This window comes from Lycorma delicatula, chromosome 10 (genome assembly GCF_047948215.1).
Source record: "Lycorma delicatula isolate Av1 chromosome 10, ASM4794821v1, whole genome shotgun sequence".
Lineage (NCBI taxonomy): Eukaryota > Metazoa > Arthropoda > Insecta > Hemiptera > Fulgoridae > Lycorma > Lycorma delicatula.
Window position 1 is genome coordinate 74,934,998 of NC_134464.1, and position 14,086 is coordinate 74,949,083.

At 27.2% G+C, this 14,086-nt stretch overlaps 1 protein-coding gene across 1 annotated transcript in view; it reads left to right on the forward strand.

Annotated features, from left to right (window-relative positions):
- Positions 1 to 4,481: 4,481 nt before the first annotated feature.
- Rh50 (Rhesus blood group-associated glycoprotein Rh50) overlaps positions 4,482 to 14,086 on the forward strand; it is a 223,932-nt gene continuing 214,327 nt past the window's right edge. The window contains exon 1 of the mRNA XM_075376958.1: positions 4,482 to 4,781. The gene's annotated coding sequence lies outside the window, so the exon portion shown is untranslated. The remainder of the gene's footprint in view (positions 4,782 to 14,086) is intronic.

A 14,086-nucleotide genomic window follows, 5' to 3' on the forward strand; every position in this document is an offset into this window, starting at 1 on the left:
TTAAATGAAGTTCAGCAAAAGATGTGTATATGTAATTTAATAGAATAAGAAAGTCATGTGGTAGCCACATCAGATTTTTTTTAAAATTATAGTACAGTAAGACCCCGTTATAACACGGCACCCGGAGACAACGCTTATACTCGCGTTATAAACAAACCGCGTTATTTCGAAGACATAACAAAAAAATAATGCCAATTGTGTTAATATTGTAATACAATTAAAATAATGTCGAATGTTACAGTTAAACAAGAGAATATTATGGGATAAAATATAATCAATAAAAATAAAAGTAGAATACTAGGTATGTATTGTACAGTACTTACATTTATGTAGCTGTATTTCATTTTCGAGTTGTATTTTTTTCGGAACGGCAAAGTACAATAACAGTACACTTTTTTAAGAACTTAGTTTAATTGAAAATACAGTACTGTAGTAACTGATTTGAATTCATAATATTTTAAAGTACTTTACTAGAACACATCATTACATTAACATAATACATTTCAATGTATATAACTTAACACTTAGTTTTAAGACGGTTATTTGAAAAAGTAGTAAGTTATTTTTGTATGCCTGGAGTTCATATTTCTTTTTAGAGCTACGTGTAATTTCACAGAGTTAAACGATTAGAATATTTATTTATTCTGTTCAATTTATTATTAAATACGTATACATAGTTAAAGTATATTTAAGTATACATAGTTTAAGTATACAACTACTAAGAAGTACAATTTTTTTTGTAACTGACAATTTTTTTTTTGGAGGGGGTATAACAGACCTAGCTATAACAGGTATCCGCTTTATAGCCAGGTAGTACTGAATATTATATAATATAATATATGTAATGTATAATATTATTATTATGATACATATCTATTAACAAAATGAAATCACAGTAATGAACATCCTTAACTATGAGAAAAAATTACTTTCTAATTACTGATTCTTTTGTATGGTTGACATTTCAGAACTTTTCGATACAATTCTGCTTCCATATTTTACGGTAACCTAAAAGCTGAAAGCATTTCCATGTTTGTATTATATATAAAGAGGTTTGTGTGTGTGTGGGGGGGGATGCGCGCGCGTGTATGTAGACCAATTTAAAAAAATAACTCGATAACATTCGGCTTCCTTAATATTATATTAATTCATACTTAACGGAAATTGTAATAATTTTACAATTGTAATAAATGTTTTGCTTAAAATAGTTCCCGATCTCCGTGGCAAAGTTAGAGTATCCCTTTTATCTGGAAATTAGAGATTTAAATTCTCTAACTCTCTTGAGAAAAAACAGCGAGAAAAATACGTATTATTAATAAGCAAGTAAAATTTGAACATTAATAAAGGATTAGAAAAATTTAATTTAACTAGCTTCTCCTACCTGCGGCTTCACACGCGTACTTATAACAATGTAGCCCATAAAAAGAATTTTTTTTCTATAAAAAATAAAAAAAAAATTCATCGAAATCGGTGCAGTAGTTCTTGCGAAATAAATTAATTTACCCGTTTCACAAAAAGACAATGTTTTTTTTCAAAATTGCATTATTTCTTAATTTTTCAATAAAGTTTACATATCATCCTTATCTTATTCGGCCGAGCCGAGGGAAGGAAGTTGGAGGTATTATTTAGTAGTTGAACAAAATGTAACGTACACATTAGAAAAAAAATAAATAAAAAATATTATAAAAATAAAATTCAATAAAAATATTGCTAACGCGAATACAATCTATTCACTAGAAATATATATTTTTAATATTACATTTCATGAAAAGTTATTTAATATACAAGACTATATATGCAAATATTTTCGATTTCTTATGAATTTCTTATAAAGCTTGGAACAAAAGAATTTAATGTAAAATGTGCTAAATGTAATAACATGTTAAATATGCGAACAAAATGTTCGAATCTTTTGGAAAATAACTGTTAAAGTACAATTTTTACAAAGGTAACATTAGTCTTTTTTTTTTACAATTTATCCCGAGCATTTCTAAAAATATATATTTTATACATGTTTTTTTTTTTAATAAATCTTTCTTAACCTTTTCCTGCATTATATACATAAGATTATACAAAAAAATAATCTGCATAATCATATTAATTAATATTCTCTTGTTAGATGTTTTATATTCTGTTTCTAATTTATGGTTAGATGTTTTATATTCTGGTTCTACTGTATATTTGATATTTGGAATATTATTTCTAAATTAAATAAGCTGTAATTTCATTTTTAACCCTTTAAAATATATTCACTATTTTTACATTATAAAATTAAAAAAAAATAATAGTAAAAGAATTTCTTTAAATAAGAAATAGAATCCAGACTTTTTTCTTTTATTTTTAATTTCAATTGGTAGGAGTAGTTACCAATTAAAAACAATTATCAAAAAATTAACTTTAAAAAGACGAAATTTAAAAAATGCAGTTTTTTATTACTTTCAAGTTCAGTTTTTGTTTTAATAGAGCAGTTATTTCATTTCTGTTACCTGGATTTATCAACATATAATGTAGATCAAGACATTGATCAAAAAACTAAACAAGTTCCAGTCAAAAAGTGCAACAATTCGGAGCACACTGATGAAGAAATCTAGGAAGGATACCAGGCTAAAATTTTACAAAACGATGGCCGTCCCGATTTTATTATATGGTTCAGAGATATGGATGGCTAGTACAAAGTATAAGAGCAGAATTAAAGCATCGGAAATGCAATTTCTGAGATTTATGAAAGGTCATACGAGACTCGAATGATTATACAATGACGATATCTGGAAAGAGTTAAATATATATATGATAGAATATAAAATTTTAGAGAATAAAGAAAGATGGTTAACGTACCTGAAGAGAATGCAGGATGAAAGGTTACCCAAGAAAGTACGGAGGACCTATACTCCAAAAAGAGGTGGGAAAATTAAGGAAGCATAGGTGAAACATTGAGCCATTTTTTGGGATCGAAACTGGTGATTCACCTACAACGAAGAATAAAGAAGAAGAAGGATGTTCAGTTTTTTAAGGAGAGTTTATTATAGATTTAAACTTATTTTTTCCAGCATTGTAGCAAATGATACTAAAAAGAATTTTTTTTTTTTTTGTTTTATTTCAATTAAAACAATTATTAGCCAAGGTAAAAAACCTTTATGAAAAACTAAAAACTTTTATGAGAAGAAAAATAAAAATAAAAAAATCTGATGTGGACACCATATGACTGCCTTGTATGACTATTAAATTACATATACACATTTTTTTTTTAATGAAAAGTACGTAAAATTTTATTTCACTAATAACTTACGATTTTTCTTTCATATTTTTTTTTTTTTTATTGTTATAATTGAATTATTATTTATTGTATTTTTTTTGTTACAATCTGAGGTTAAAAATTATTAATAAATTAATATATTTAAATTAAAAAAAAAAGATGAAGTCGGATTTGAACCGATGTGCCTTCCCCTTGTAAAATCAAATATTTCATTAATTAAAATTTTATTTGGCTATAACTCGGGAACCAATGAAAATAAGTACTACTTATGATATCGTTGAAAAGTTCTCAATGAGGGCATATTACTACAGTTAAGAAAAAGTCCAAAATCCAAATTTTTTTTAGATGTTACAACAGTCCTAAACCCAAATTTCAACATCATACGTCTAATCGTTTTTGAGTTATACAAAGTAGATACGTACGTACATACAGATTTCACGCCGAAACTTTTCAAAATAGATTCGGGGATGGTCAAAATGGATATTTCCGTTGAAATCTGAAAACCGAAATTTTTCGCGATCACAATACTTGCTTTACTTCGAACAAGGAAGTAAAAAATATAATCTCGATTCACTGATGAACATCTTGATGATTGTTAAAAAACAAGAATATAATCTCACTGTACTAATTACGAGGTACTAGCCAATAACATGCAATACCAAAAAAGATCACGCTGATTTTGAGATTCATATTTTTTAAAACGTGTTTTATGTAATGTAAACTTTGTATGTATTCATTTAGCACAAGAATTTAAATAGTTTTTATATATTTTAATATTAAAAATTACACATAACAATAAATATTTTTTATGTATTATTAGTCAAAAATAAATTTTATTTGGAAAAATAACTGGTGCCGGCCGCCTGGCCGGTATTATAGAATGTCTTCTAGGGTACAAAAGGTTGAGAATCCTTGCTGTTGATGATTCGTGATAAAAATAGATTCAAAATAATTATTTTTTTAAAACCAATCCAACCAAATTTCTATTTATTTTTTTTTTTTAATGAGTGTAAAATATTTAAAATTTTGAAGTGTTAAATTTTTTAATCTAATTCATTACATCTCTAATCTTAAAGTAAATTATTTTCTTTCTGAAATTATTTTGAACATTCAAACAATATAAGAAATATACGTGCTAAGCAAACTTAAACATTCCCCCACTAGTTTTGGTATATTAATATTAGTTATGAAAGATGAATATTATACTGTACAGCTTGAATACCATCGACTAATTTAGTAACTACTCTGTGAAATAACCAATGTACAGTTAGGAGCCAACTGGAAGAAATCATTGTTCCATCATCTTACAGGCTAACGAGTGAACTCTTCACATTCAGTAATTCACAATAAGGAGTACTTAAAGATCCACCCACTAGTCGATCCAGTTTGAGTGTACACGAAAGGTCCGCTAGAAAATTATTGGTACATCTTTATTTTTATTTTTATTCTTGCGTAGAATAATCTGACGTTATATCTTCTCTACTCGCAGCTTATAACTTGTTTGACAACTTTAAAACTTTATACTGCGGTAAGTGCAACTTTATTCTACTTCAAGTTCTAATAGCAATAGTTGAAGTAACCCTATTCTTACAACTTCTAAACAACTTTTTCTATTATATTAAATTCAAACAACAGTTTAGTATAACGACTTTCTTAGTTATTATTTTTTCTAACTTTAAACGAGGAATGTATTTTTCCATTCACAAAATATAAATTTCTTTTCAATGAAAAACTAAACAAACCTCTAGAATAATAATTTTTTTTTTTTTTTTTGGATGATTAATTCACGATATAAATTTGAAGCGTGTGCGATATAATTTTGTAGCGTATGAAAAATGCCATGTCTGATCGCGATTCGAACCTGGGACCTCCAGATGAAAGGCCGAGACGCTACCACTCCCCTACGGAAATCGGCGTATTGGAATAAATTATATTTCATTTAATTTATTTTATTATATACATAATTTTTATCATAATCGAATTTTCAAAAAACTTTCATCGAAATAATAGCTTTAAAACATAATCATAAAAATGTTTTAACAACTTTTTTTTTTAACTTTATTATATTCTCTATTGAATCAAAAAATGAATCCTCTGGGAAGAAAATAAATTTTCCAATTTATAAGCAATTTTTGACAAAAAAAAAAGGAAGGATAAATTTATGTATACATAAAAATAATTTGATAAAAATATTTCATTAAAAAGAAAATTAATTAATAAAGTTATAATATTAATCTGATTACTATTATTGTAAACTTTAATATAATTTCTCTTTTATTAGGGAAATTTAATACAAAAAAATTTCATTTTCAATAACGATTTTTTGTACTGTCTCGTGAATTTTTTTTAGTAACAATAAAACTGAAATTTAGATAATTAAGCCAGAAAATGAAAAAAACTTTAAAAAAAGTTTTACGTTCAAGAGACTTATTTTTCTTTTCTAATCGAAGAATAAATTTCTTTATCTATATTATTCAGTTATTTTTGTTGTTTTTATTATTTTCAATTTTTGTTTTAATTCTATTAAATTTTTATTAGTCCCTCCTTTTAAACGAGATATTATGAAATTATATTTTTTTTTTAATTCAGTTAATAATGCACGTATATTTCGTATTATCAAAAAAATATTTATTCTTTCTGAAAATTTTACATATGGGATATATTTAAACACGCTACACTTAGGCGTGTATATTTATCTTTAAATTCATCTTAACAGAAATAATTTTAATATATTTTAAATAAATCATTCGATTTTTGATTTTTTATTTTTATTTATATTGTTTTTCGACTTACAAATGTCTGAAACATGGATGTAACATTACATTCACATAAATTCTTCCAATATTTGTATTTTATCTTTAATTATATTTAATCATGTATAAAAACATTACAAATCATCTGAATAAGTAATAATTTATTACGAAATTTATCATGCGTCAAAAGAAAAGAAAAACGAGGATGAGGAAACTCTTAATTAAGATAAAACGGAATAATAATCTTGGAATCAATATCTTAAATTTAGATTTTCTTTTAATTAAATTTATAAATTTTACATCATAGTTCTAGAACTATGATGCAAGAAGGAAAGTATGCTAATTAGTAAAAATGTGGGGTATGCGTCTTTCATTTCTCGACGTTTCATGACCCAGAGACCCCCAAAAAAAATTGTATTTATGTGCGTCGGCCTATCTGAAGCTTAATAACTTTTATTGGATACAACGATTTTTATGAAATTTGGCAGAAAGGCTAATGTATATGGCACAATTTGTCGGTAAATGTTTGGGGTCGATATCTCCGTGGGGTGGGGTAGATAATTTCTTTAGGGTCAATTTACTCAAAATTTTGCGAACATAACCCCACTTTATATTAAGCTCAGTACATACGTACATGCTTATCTAAGACCATAAATGTGGCCAAAAATCGGAAGACGCACTCAAACATCTCTTCCCATCATAATATTAACAATGGACCGAACAGATATATCTGGAAGGCATGTGAAAGAATTTTCTGGGAAACATCAGGGGGTATCCTACCATTGGCTCTCTGTTGGGGGGAATTTTTATTAATTTTATTTTTATACTTTTTAATTACTGTAACATAAAAACCATAATCCACCGGAAATGGAGACTAGTCATCTCTCGTGTCTATGTATTTTAACTTATCACACCAGTGTTGCGTAGGCTTTTTATACAAGAGATGTAATAATTTCTTATAAGAAAATGTATACGTAACTTCCCAAAACATTTTATGTACTTTTTTCTTAATGGCAACCCATGCGTTTACGTATTCCTTTTTGATCAAAAGAATTGTGCTATATCCTGTTTTTTAGTCTTTTTTTTTTTTTAATTTAGAACTCAGCACCAAATAATAGCTAAAGATGTAAAGAAAGAATTAATATTGAAATTATTTAACGGGAATAAATCGGCATAGATTTATTATTTTTCTACAAGAAAAGTATTTATCCACTGACATGATGGAAATGGCAAAAACAATGAAACAGGTAAAAACCTAATGATTAAGTGAAAAAATAAACAGTAATTGCATTGAAAAAAACTGTGTTAAAAGGCTATGTGGGTTAGATCTGTAATGAAAAATGTAGTTTCTTTTTTGTGAATATTTTATAATTATTTTAATTTATCAGATTTTAATCAATTTGTCATTAATTTATACATTATAATTAAAATGAGGAAAAAATTGGGTTTTTTATTACCATTATTATTACTACTATTATTATTATTATTAAACGTACAACCCTTAAAACCAATTCGGTATGAAAAAAAAATTACAAATATCATTTATTTAACGGTAATCTACTACATTCCATCACGTAATAGCATTACCTAGCAAAATCATATAACCAACACCCTCGCTTTCAATTAATTTGTTGTACATTTCCCAGTATTAAATTACGTATCGAATTATTACATTTCATCTTGCTACATATTTCAAACCTATCAAATGAATTAAATTATACTGTAATCAATTTATATAAACATACACAATTATCATTTCTACGCCTCATTGAATCATATACTCACTGACCACAGTTTAACTCATAAAAAAAACTCCGGAACTAAATCCATTATTAGAAGATTTTTTTCTCCTCCATCAGCAGCTGACGGAAAATTTTATAAATTTTGGATAAAATTTGTCCGAGGGGTACATGCCCGTAGAGAGTTTCCTAGTAAATAGAAAGAGAAAAACCTCTATACGTTTTTAGCCATTCTCGAAAATTGTTGTACCACTGACAATAAAACCGTTCTTCATTAAATATATATATTTATAAAGTACAAGAAATTATCGTAAAAACCCGGAATACTCCATCATCCAAAATTGATAGGAACGTTAGCAAAATGTTATTCATTAATTTAAAATCTTATTTTTAGTTTCAGAAAATATTAGAAAAATATTTTAATTTTTTTTTTAGATTTCATATGACTACTACAATTTTTTTTTTTAAGGAAATTCATTATTTATTATGTATTTTTTACTTAATTATAATAAATCTATAATATATTCCCAATAATTTGTCTTATTTTTTCAAGGAAAAATAAAATGAAAATATTATTCAAAAATTTTAATAATAATCCATTTATATTTTCAGGAAAAAATTGAACTTATCAAAAATTAAAATTAAGACTTTTTATAAAAAAATACATAAATTAATTAAAATATAACTTTCACTACTTTTTTTCTTAATATTCATTCTGAATCAGCAAATTTTATACACACATATATATATATACGAATAAAACATTTTTCAATAAGGAAGAAGAAACCCCACTAGACATAAAAATATTATTAATAGTCATAGAAAAATGTTTAAATATTATATTTTTATCCATTAAAATTTGTTACTAAAATTCATGCTGACGTTTAAATACAATGGAGCTTTTAAAAAAGAAGTTAGTTTAATTTATCCTATTACATCTGTAGTACTGCAGCTCTTACACCAGCATAGCTGTTATGAGAAAGTGTATAGATCAGGAAAAATGTTGGCAAAGGTATTTTTGTAAATGTCAATGTTTCAAAACAAAAAAAAGCAGTCTAAAAATATAAAAACGTTACAGAAATCTCCAGAAGGTGGATTTATATACATACATATGTACGTCTATGCGTAAGCCTTTATACTGATTTTATCTCCGGACTGGATTACGAAAATTCTTTGAAATGGCTTGAAAAGCTTTTAATTACGGGGCGGGCATTGAGCTTTAGTTATTAGTTTACTTATTAAATTATTTAAAGTTCTAAATTTTTAATTCGATCAGATTGATTGGTAGAGAATTTTCAAAATTTTTTTAACAGTTTTTCTCATATCTCAAAAACCCGTTGATTTTTTTCCAGTTGGCAGGTCAAAGTTCCCAGCTTTGACCTGATTTTTGACCACATGGAACAAGGGAGTATTATGTTAACCATACTTTTTTTTTAATAAATTGTAATTTTTTTACCGTTTTGAATAACATTACTGAAAACTAAACCAACTTAGTAAATATTATTACTTAAGTAATTAATAAATAAATACTTAACAGAAACAAGATAACTGCCACGAACCCGTACTTAATATATCAATTTTTTAAACTTTAATTTTCAAGATGAAAATTCAACGTATAGTATTAATTACACGAAATAGAAACTTTAAAAGAAATAGGCAATTCCACGAAACGCGACTCAAGAATGTAAAATATTTTAATTTTTTTTTAGAATTTCTGATATTTTATCTGTTTTTCAGGTTCGGGAACGGATTATATTTTTGCAAAGAATTTTCGTATTTTCCTAGTTAAACTTTTAATATTGTATAATTTTGAAAGTTAAATGTCATCTTAACAAGGGGCGTTAAAAATCGGACCCAAATATTTTTACTGAACATTGTGATTTCGGTTTTTTTCAGATTTCAACGGAAATATCCATTTTGACCATCCCTGAATCCATTTTGACAAGTTTAGGCGTGACTTCTGTACATTCGTACGTATTATCTCGCATAACTCAAAAACTATTTGGAAACCGATCCAAAACATTTGAATTCTGGACTTTTTCTTAACTGAAGTAATAAGCCCTCATTGAGAACTTTTCAATGAAATATCATAAGTGGTATTGATTTTTATTGGTTCCAGAGTTATAGTCAAATAAAATTTTAATTAATGAAATATTTGGATCTTGCACGGGGATGGCACATCGGCTAGAATCCGACTTAATTTCCTTTTTTTTAACTTTTTTTTTAATTTAAATTCATTGGTTTATTAATAATTATTAACCTCTGACTGTAAAAATATGTTTACAATAAATAATAAATTCAAGAATTACAATTTAAAAAAATATGGAAAATATTTAATTATTTATTTATTAATTATGTATAAATATAAGTTATTAATGAAATACAATTTTATGTACTTTTTATTTTTTTTTAAATGTGCGTGTGTAATTTAATAGGCGTACAAGAAAGTCATGTGGTGTCCACATCAGATTTTTTCACAGTTATATTTTCAACATTGCAAAAATTAAGTTATTAATATTAAAAAACCTTATAGCGCATTTAAAATAAAAATCTGTCAAGAGCCGTTGTTATTTTTGTTTTTAGCGAGAGAATTAAACAAGAATATACTTTTAATACGAGGGAGTATCCAATTACAATGTTTTAAGAATTAAATTTTAATTACGTAAATACCTGTGTCTAGATAAAATAAGCTCATTTTGCGAGTTTTTTTTAAGACAAGTTCCTTTTTTTAAAAGAACTGTTTACTACGTACAAAAAAAACTGTTTTTTTTTTAACAAATTCATGCGTAATTCCTACACGAACAAATATAAAAACAACAAAGTGTGTTTGTGTATGTGTATGTATGTTTGTGATGTCTATATATAGTTGAACGTTCAACTATTTATTTGTTTGAACAAATGTATATTAGTTCGTGTAGGAATTGCCCATGAAGTTTAAAAAAAAAACAGTTTTTGTTGTAGTAAACATTGTTTTTAAAAAAAAAGTAAATTCTTTAAAAAAAAAACTGTGCGTAGTTATTGTTCGCAAAGAAAAAATTAATCACTCCCCGTCTCTAAAAATTACAATACACTTTTCTGTTAATGTTTCATATATTATACAAAACAAAGGGCCTGATTACCACACATTATCGTGAATACCAGTGTGTTTTTGTGGTTGGCTTTCAATTAACCACGCATTTCAGGAATAGTCGACCTGAGACTGTACAAAACTACACTTCAATCATATTCATTCATATCATCGTCATTCATCCTCTGAAGTAATACCTTACGGTGTTTCTGGAGGCTAAACAGAAAAGAAAAAGAAAGACAATTACACCAAATTTAATAAAAAGATTTCATATTATTTGTAAATTTTACTTCACTTCAATGGACTATACAGTTACTTTTAATAAAGCTTAACATAATCGGCAATTCAAAAAATTACATTGAAAAATATACCATTTGATTTAGAATATAGAATACACTGATCAAGCGATTAGAAAATTCTCTTTAACCCAAAAAAAAACTAACTCCTAAATATTTTTCAAGGCAGTTTATAACATGGTCAACTATTTAGAAAAAACACTTGTCCTAGTTTTAAAACATAAATAATTTAAAAATATAATTTTTAGTAACATATAATTAATTTGATTTTATATCAATTTGTAATCCTTAAAAATTATTAAGTCTTAACAAAGGTAACTTAATTGTTATTCTTTATACAGGAATAAAAATTTCTATAAAATCTGATTTTGATTGTATTATGTGTCTTTGCTCATGTTGTTGTTGGAATATGGTATACCGGATATACCGATGGGCATGGAGTGGGGGAATATTGTGTGCGATGCTCTACCGCTGACGCCGAGGGGGACATGACGCAACAAGTAATGAGGTGTCATGGGAAAGCGTGGGGAATCGAGGACAGTTACTAGTCCATCGTGATGCGTGTAGGGGCCAGGGAGGCAGCCTCTATGCCTAGGGTGTTCGGGCCTACTCACGCGCAAGAGTGGGTGGGTCAGAGCTCCCCGATGATGGCATGGGGGACCCTCGAGGTGTGCATGGTGGGACGGGTAACTGTGAAGGGCAAGCGAAATGCGTATCTGAATCAGGTATGATAGGGACGGGAAGGATAGCTCTCCTGAGGAGAAACATTCTGATCACCGGAAGACGTGATTATTTTCGAGTAGGCACGGGAGACCGTGATGGGATGTCCGAGTTCGAACGAGCTAGGAAAGGCGACTGCGCTGCCATGACACCCTGAGGCGGACTATGTTAAGCTTTTTAGCGTGGGCTGGTCGTCTTGGGGAGTTTAAAAAAAAACTTAATTTTGATGAATCTAATATATAAATGCGAAAGTATGTGGCGGGTTCTGTCTGTCTGTACATTTGCAACAGCATCACACGAGAACCAACCGACCCGTTATTTTAAAATTTTCAGAAAACATTCGTGTTATTCCAGGGAAGGTTTTAAGCCATAGATCGAAACCCTAGCCCCCTTGGGGGTGAAATTGTGAATTTTTCCTCGTCAAAGTTCTTTGTACTTTAGAAACCATTTTTCAGTCTTTTATAATTTAGTTTCTTTTTCAGATATTTATAAAGTTTGTATTCTTTAATTGTTATTTATCTATATTTTTCTCACAACCATGATGATAACAAACATAACGGGGATCAAGGGGTCGAAGCTTTCTGGCTAGACAGGAAATTTGTGTAATCGGCTAATGATATTATAAAATAAAGTTGTCTATTTTCAAAATATGGTTTACATAACTCGATTTAGTCAGCCAATCAAATAATTCTTACGTAATAAATGAAGGAATAGAATACTACGTGATCTTAATATAAGCTTTACGTCTCTCTCAATAATGAAGTTATTGAAAAATGTATACCTAAAATCATTTTTCGATTTTCTATAATTCATAAAATGAAATGAAAATTTTGATTATCAATCTTTGTAAAATAGTCGCCAGAAGAGTCAAATATGTAACTTAACTAACAAATTATTTATCAGAACTCTGGATTATTATAATTTATAAAAATTTATTCTGCTTTCTACCATTCATAATTCAGAAGAATTAATAACCACAAAAATCTTTCCCTAATATTATATTCCTAACTTTTTAAAGAAAATAAATTCTATATTTCTACAATATTAAATTATAGACAGCTGAAGTATAAAATCTCAAAACAAATTTGTTGAATTGTTATAAAAGACAACCAATGACTGGATAAATTGAAACTAATTGGATAAATTGTGAGAACGTGTTATACTAAACCAATATTCTCTCCCAAAACAAAGACACATACAACGTACAAACACAAACTTGCATATAATACATTTGATGCAATATTGTTTGGTATAATAACAAAATTAATTATCATTTAATAACTATTACAATAATAATGATTTCATAATAATAATATAATTGTCAAAATCTCTGTTCTCTAATAATTAATGAAGTTAAAATAATATAGACGTTTGTTTTTAATTTAATAAACGGATAATAAAAATATCCGAAATAATCGAGCGTTTGATTTTCTTTAATAATATTTATAATTTTAAATTTTAAAATAAATATAATTATAAATATTTATAAAAAAATTAAATGAAACTCCTTCACACAAGCTAAATTTTGCTTTCGAAGAAGATGCCAATAGAATATGAATATATAAAAATTACTGTATTAGATATAAATAAATAAAAGGTTTTTTTTGGGGAGATGTCGGGTCGACTGCCTTGGTTATTTAGTCCGAAATGGAAATTTGTAGCGTATAAAAAATTCCATGCATGACCGGAATTCGAATTATTATTGTCAGAATCGCTAGTTTATTAATAACCACTCAGTATTACCAACACTTGTAGAAGCGACAAATATTGTCCCAACAGATATAAAATACAAATTTTATTATACACTGCAGGGTTCGTTTTAAAATTATTAGATGGTAAAATAATCCTCTCATTAATACTTCATATTAAAAGACAGAATACAGTTCAGTATGATTTTACAATTAAATTTCCATGTACAAATGGTTTTAAAGCCGCTTAATATATATAAAAATGATACCTAATGTAATTGGTACTAACTGTGGTACAGAATTTTAGTAATGTAAAAATCTAGAGTATATGTAAATCTTAGCTCTTCCAAGCTACTTCTATCTGACTCTTCTACTTCACGACTATAACCTAGCATGCGTAACACGTGCTACTGGTTGTAACAAAAGTAATGCGTACGAGCTATTAAAAAGTAATTTTCGTAAATAACTACACCACGACAAAGAAAATCATAACATTACAGTCTGTAATAAATAAAAAATACATCAATTCATTTCATATACTTTGTATTTCGTCATTGCTACCGTTTATTT